The sequence below is a fragment of the Octodon degus genome, unplaced genomic scaffold, assembly GCF_000260255.1.
Source record: "Octodon degus isolate 3935 unplaced genomic scaffold, OctDeg1.0 scaffold00123, whole genome shotgun sequence".
Taxonomy (NCBI): Eukaryota; Metazoa; Chordata; class Mammalia; order Rodentia; family Octodontidae; genus Octodon; species Octodon degus.
In genome coordinates, this window is record NW_004524699.1 from 5,160,369 (window position 1) to 5,167,097 (window position 6,729).

At 57.8% G+C, this 6,729-nt stretch overlaps 1 protein-coding gene across 1 annotated transcript in view; it reads left to right on the forward strand.

The window, feature by feature from the left end:
- Fibcd1 (fibrinogen C domain containing 1) overlaps positions 1–6,729 on the forward strand; it is a 24,603-nt gene that overhangs the window by 10,325 nt on the left and 7,549 nt on the right. The gene's annotated exons all lie outside the window — the stretch shown is intronic.

The following is a 6,729-nucleotide window of genomic DNA, read 5'->3' on the forward strand; positions in this document are numbered from 1 at the left end:
TCTTTCTTTCTTTCTTTCTTCAGACTGGGTCTCTCTTTGCAGCCCAGGCTGGCCTCCAGCTCACCATGATCCTCCTGCTTCAGCCTCCTGAGTGTTGAGGTTACAGCATGTACACCGCGTCCAGCTCTTTTGATTCTTTCTCTTTCAAAAGTGGAGCTCTTTAAAAAAAAAAAAAAAAAAGTGGAGTCCTTCCCAGCTAGCTTGCCCACAGGAGCAGGGGCAGACAGGAGCGTCTTGCAGCTAGTCTGGCTGACCTGTTCCGGAGCTGGCACAAGTGTGGGGTGAGCTTGCAGCCATCCTCCCGAGTGTTGCCGGGCCTTAACCCTTCTGGAGCCCCGGGCTGAAGGTTTCATGGTGGCCAGGCACTCACTGCCAGCCACTGAGTGATTGTTGTATAAGTCTTATTTTTTATTTTTTTGGCAGAACCAGGGATTGAACTCAGGTCCTTGCGCTTGCCAGGGAAGCGCTTATTCCACTGAGCCATCTCCCTGGCCCCCTGTATAAATTTTAAAAATGCATTTTCCTTCCTTCATGCAAGCCAGGTGCTGGGCTTGACCCTTACCCTGTTGGTCAGATGGCCTCGAACAGTAAACAAGCTGTCCCGCTGTCCCTGGGTACCACCCTGGACACTGCTTACCTTCCCACACGAGTGTGGCTGGGACTCCACCCAACACACAACAGAAAGCAGGCTCTTTAAGGGTTCTCAGCTTCACGCTCAGCTGGGCACCAGGTAGGAGGGAGGTATAGGAGCAGCCTCCCCACCAGTCCTCTCAGGAGCTGGGAGGCTGGGAGGCTCCCCACTGGCTTCCTAGGGAAGAAAGACTTTTTCTTTGGCCATACTGGGGGTTGAACCCCAGACCTTGCACTGAACTACATTCCAGCGCCATTTCGTCTTTTAAAGTTTGAGACAGGGTCTTGCAAAGTTCCTAAGTTGCTCAGGCTGCCTCCTCCTACCTCAGCCTCCCAAGTGCTGGGTCACAGGGCTGTACGGCCAGGGAAGGTTGAGAAGAGGACTTCTGAGTGTGTGCAGCAGGTCTAGGTGGGGCCACTTTACTGGGTCCAGGAGTCAGAGTGCATGAGGCACCCTCAGGGCGCAGTGTCAGCTGGGACTAGGGCATGAGAAGAGACAAGGCCAGAGGTGTGGGGCTCCTGGTCTGTGGGTCAGGATGGGTGCTAGGGAGCTGTGGAGGATGTCAGAGAGAAAAGATGGGGTGAGAGGGGTGAGAGGGGTCGGGGCTGCCAGACCCTGGCTCCCATCCCCAGTGCTGTAAAGGAAGAAGCACGCTTGGACCCCCAAAGCAGACCACATAGTCGGGCCTCCCCGCGAGAGTGCAGGTAGAGGGGCAGCCTTGGCTGAACTGGAGGGGCCTGGTGCCCAAAGCCGGGGGTGGCGTGGTCCTGCTGTGCTGCCATGGGCTAGTTACTTGGGTTCTCTGGGCCTCACTTTCCTCCTGCAGCACTTCACGTCCAAGGGCAGTGGCAGGAAGTGGCTGATGGGAATGCCCCGCAGGGGGATAAGAGGCAGGGTCGTTGTGCCAGGAATCAGCAAGGACAGGGAGCCCCTGCTCTGGGCGTGGGCAGCCTTGCTGTCTTTATGAAAACCTTCCCTTCTGACACTTCTTCCTGCCACCCAGGCTGACTCAGGGCCTATACCTGCCCTGCTGGAAGCTGGTGCTTTTAACATTCGTGTGAAAGGGCTGCCTGTACCTCCAACAAACCTCAAAAGGCAGGAGGAAGAAGGGTTGCCATAAAGACAGCTGTCCACCTCTGTGCCCAGGACTGACCTTCCCTTGAGATCTGGACGCCTATCAATTACCATAGGACAGCGGCCAGGGTTCGATCCCCGGTGTGCCGTGCCGGCCCCGCCCCAGGGCATGCTGAGATGGCGATTGAGACTGGGCATGATGGTGTGCGCCTGTAATCCAGGGCTTGGGAGGCTGAGAGCAGGAGAATTGCTGAGTCTGATCTACGGAATAAAACACTGTAGGCCCTGTAGTCCCTGTCCTCAGTACATTAAAAAATAATAAATAAAAGAAAGAAAGAAAGAAAGAAAGAAAGAAAGAAAGAAAGAAAGAAAGAAAGAGAAGAACATTAAAAAAAATTACATAGAAGGCCAACAGGAGCCCCACTGTGGGAAACAAACTCACCTGCAACCCCACCCCACCAGCTCCCCACCTGAAGATGAGATTGTCTGCAGGGCCCGGGGCACAGAAATGGGGACTTGAGCCGTCCAGGGTGATGGGGCAGATCCCATCTCCGGCCTTGGACTCGGGGAGATCGAGCGCCTCTCTCAGAGGAGCTCAGTGTTGACTATTTTTGGGGTGTGGACCTTGAGGCTGCCGGATGTCCAGGGGAACAGTTTAATGCCCGACGAGGCCAGCGTCCTAGAATCATGGGGCGGGGGTTGGGGGACTGCAGGTCAGCTTTGAAAGGGGTCAGCGCCCCAGCTGAGGCAGGGAGGGCAGAGCTGCCATCAGGAGGCTGAGCGAGGCAGACAGCATTCCCCCAAAGACCCTGAGGCAGACGGCCCGCTAACCCTGCCTTACGGAGCTGAGAGCTTTTAAACGGCCGGGATCCGTGTCTGGGGTTAAAAGCTCTTTTGTTTTCCTGACCGTGAGAAGACTGAGTGATGGCTTTTGCCTCTGTGTCCCTGGACAGCGGGCACGTGTGTGGAGGCACTGGCGGGTGTGGAAATCCGAGCTAAGGCCAGGACGGGCATAAAGAACAGGCGGCTGCAGCCTCAGTTGGCTCTGGGGGACGATGGCTTCAGCCTGGCTTGGGCCTGGGCCTCGGGGCCATCAGCAGGAGAGGCTGAGGAACAGGTCCCCCTGCACCCTGGCGCCGCTGACCCAGAAGTGCTGGTGTGGCTGAGAGACGTTAATATCCATTTGAGCCTATCAGACACCATCCCCCCATCCGTCAGGATCACCTCCCTGCCACCCCATATCTCTTGGAAGCTCAATTGTGATTTGGGAGGGCGCTGGTTGCTGCCTCTTGACTCGCTCATCACATCCATCCTCGTTAGGCCCCGCATCCGAAGCCCATGCTCCCTGGAGGACTGGACTGTATCAGGGGCCCTGCTGGACTCTCCGGCCCGCTGGTACTCTGCAGTGGCAGTAGCTGTCCCCCAGGAGCATCACTGTTTCAGACAGCAGATGCCAGCAATATGCTGGGTGCAGGGAGCCCTCAAGAGGGAGGCAAATGGCAGCTCCCGCCTGGGTGAGATGGAGAAATCTGAAGTCACCAGGCAGAGGCCCCTGCCCCAGTTTAGAGACCCTGGGGCTGGGCTGGGCTGGCACAGGGCAGGAAAGGGCAGGGCTGTTTGGGGCTGGGCGGCTCTGTGCTGCTGGCCTACCCATGGAAAGGGGCTTGTGGTGGGGCTGGGTGGAGGAGGCAGGCAGGGTGGGGTGCAAGGGTGTGGTCCCCCAGGAGGGGCAGAGTCAGATGCAGTGGGGTGCAGGAGGAAGGGGAAAAGGAGGAAGCGAAGGGTGTCCCCTGCTGTCCCCAGACTGAATTGCTCAGCTCTCCTCTTTGGGTGATCACTGACAATGTCGCCCTGGTACGCCTGCGACATCTATAGCAGGAGCCTGGCCTGGAATTGATTTGCTTCCCAGCCACCCGTGCCAGTCCATGGCGCCATGCGCTCTCCCTGCACCCGGAGGTACCAGGCTCACACCTTTTCTGCCTGACAGCCCCACTCTACCAGGCATCTCCCAGTGCAGGGTCACCCTGTTCAGATGTGCCTCTAATTGGCTCTGCTGCAGAGAGAAACCCTCCCCTCCCGCATCCCCATTCCCCACTGGGGCTCTCCAGGCGGCAGGAAAATCCAGTCCTGCTAGGAAAACTTCAAAGGAGCTTGGTAGTTCAGGGAGAGATGAAAGCTCCCAGGGGCTCCCTGGCTCGGCGACCTCGGGCTCCTCAAGACAGAACATGCTCCCCCCGCTGGGCTGCAGTGTGGCCAGGCCCCCATGCCCTGCAGGATCAGGGCCCTGCCGTGAGGTTGAAGGCCACCACATCCCTGCATTGTGCCTACTGCACACCCTGGGTGTAGGGAGCCCGGCTCAGAGGCCACCCTGTTAGTAATGACCAACGTGACCGATGACTACCCCATGTCCTTCCCTCAGCCCAGCTGGGTGCAGAAAGCTCGCCTCCCCCCCCCCCTCAGTGATTGGGATCCCTCAAAGTTTTAACATGAATGGGGTTACATGCGTGAAGCGCTCAGCCCGCGCCTGCGGCGGTGGCGGCAGCAGTGGCGGCGGCGCAGCACTTGATAAGTGGCATCTCTGAGTGGTGTTTTGCCAAAAGCCAGCAGGCGCTGGCTGCCAAGCCTGGAAATGTGGCAGGGCGCCAGCCCCGGGGGTACCATTTCCAGTCAAAAACAAGGAGTGGGTCCCACTTCCTTCTGGGCTCAGCAGCTGGCTCTGAAAGGGAGGATGGGGTGCTGGTTAGGCCTGTATGCACCTGGTTGGTCTGTGGCTCGTGCACCCCACACTCCCCACAACCCTGCAGGGACTCATGGGAGGGAAACTGAGGCTTGAAAAGGTTCCGTGCATTCCTTTGCAAGGAATTGTGGCAGAGCAGGGCCGCTGATTCACCCTGGGGTCTCTGCTGCGTATCCCAGCTCCCCCAGGGATCCCTAGACCACTGTGAGGAACCCGCCCGCAGGCCACCTCTAGCCAAGAGCCCCAAATCAATGACTGTTGTAGTTATTGAGTGCTGGGGGTGCCGGCACAGTGGGAATTTGGGTGAAAAAATCCCTATTTTACCGACGGGGAAATCGAAACACCAAGCCCGGAAGAGCAAGCAGGTCAGGTGCAGTCTGTCCTGCGGCTGCCCTCGCAGTGCTGTGAGCTGACACCTGGGGCTGGGGATGAAATGCTCGCTTTGCAGGCGTGAAGCTGGAAAAGGCATGAGCCTTGGGCTCAGTCTGGATAGAACCTGGGTCCCTGGGTGCCAGCCAGGTGCTTCCTGGGACAGAGCCCGGTGAAGCCTCAGGGTACCTGCCCTCCCACCCCCACTAGGCCTGAGCCCCTCGCCGAGCTCAGTCTATACTTAGGCATGGTTCCTGCTTCCTGTGTCTCCTCAGGCCCCACCTGACTCCGAGGTGGCTACCTGCCATGCCTGGCCTTGGTCTCTCCACCTGTCCAATGGGGCACAGGGCTCTGGTGGGAGGGTGGTGGCCTGGCACTGAGGTAAACTCAGAGCTGGCTCAAATGCTCAGGATGTGGACCCCATGCTCCCGGGCAGATGGGGCAGGGTGGGGCTGTCAAGATGGCCTGGCCAGGCCTGGCCCCTGGCATGTGGAGAACATGGGGGCATCACTGGCTTGTCCTTCGGCCCCGAAGGACAAAGCCGCAGAAGCCAGCCACAGGGGCGCAGCAGCCCTTCCTGCAGAACCACTCAGCACCATCTGCAGGACCACGTGGGCTGTGGCTCCCTTGGCAGAGCCCCCTGGCAGCACTTCCAAGGCGCGCTGGGCGGCGGTGGCTGGCTTCTGAGACTCCGCACCAAGAAAACACGCTCTGTCTGTCTGCCCACTCGTGGCTGCGGCCCAGGACGCTCTGTAATGGTGAGTGTCTCTACCTCCATTGTGTCTCCGCCAAAAACCAAGGGAGATGCAGGGGCGCTGGACCCGAGTGCAGCAGCTAGGAGTGAACCCATCGCCCTGCCTCAATTTCCCCCGCCCTTTTTGCCTAAGCAGGGGCCCCAGGGACAGGAGGAGGGTGACATGGTCACACCCATCTTTTCCTTGCCTCCCTCTTGGTGTCTTCCTGTCCAGTTGATCTTGATGAAAGGCTCCTCTGATTGGTGATATCCAAATAGCCAGAGTCCCTGAAGTCCAGCCAGTCTCTCTTCAGAAATCTGAAGCCACAGCTGTCGTTTGCCCTGGACCTCAGCGGCAGACAGAACATCCCCGTAGCCCAGGGACCCTGAAGGCCCTGCTACTGCCCTGGGCCACTGTGGAGCTTGGAGCCTGTCAGGCCATACTGTCACTGAGGTACACACATGTTACCAGGCGTCTGAGCCGGTGATAAGGACACCCCTGGCGGGGGACCTGGAAAGCAGCATTTCTCAGGCTGTGGTTGTGACTCATTGACAGGTGGCAGAACCGCCGTAGTAGGTTGTGATCAAGGTTATTTCTTAAAGCAGAGAGGGTAGAATCTCAGAGAACACAGTCGCAAGTATTGGGGGTGTCCTTAGAACAGGTGACTATTTCAGGAAGCCTCCAGCTCGGAGAGAGAAACATGTACGTGGATGTGGACACTTGCACTTCATTGAGTTGTTCAGAAGTCTGAAGTCACTTCTGCAAAGCTATGTCTCCGCGGTGGTCTCCTGCGGGGGTGGGTGCCCGACCAGCTCTGCTCAGGCTGCGGGGCCCTTGTTGGCAAATGGAGGCCTCGCTTCCTGGGACCACCGCAGTGATAGGTGTTTTTCAGGTGAATGGCGCAGCGGAGAAACAGGCAGAAGGAAAAAGGGAAAGGGGCTTTATTTTCTTTGAGGACATGGAGAGAATTTGGGAAGGTCAAGGAATTTTTTGGAATGGACAAAGGAAGGCTGAGGCTTTTATGACCTTTTGTCAGGGGAGAGGTTTGAAGGGGGGGTTTAGATATGTCTGAGAAACTGATTGGGGGTCTTCCCTGAGGCGGCAAGATGGGTGAAAGTAAATTATGTCCTGGGCTGAGTTGGAGAAAAAGGGAGGGAGGTGGTCCTTTAAACAATTTTTTTTTT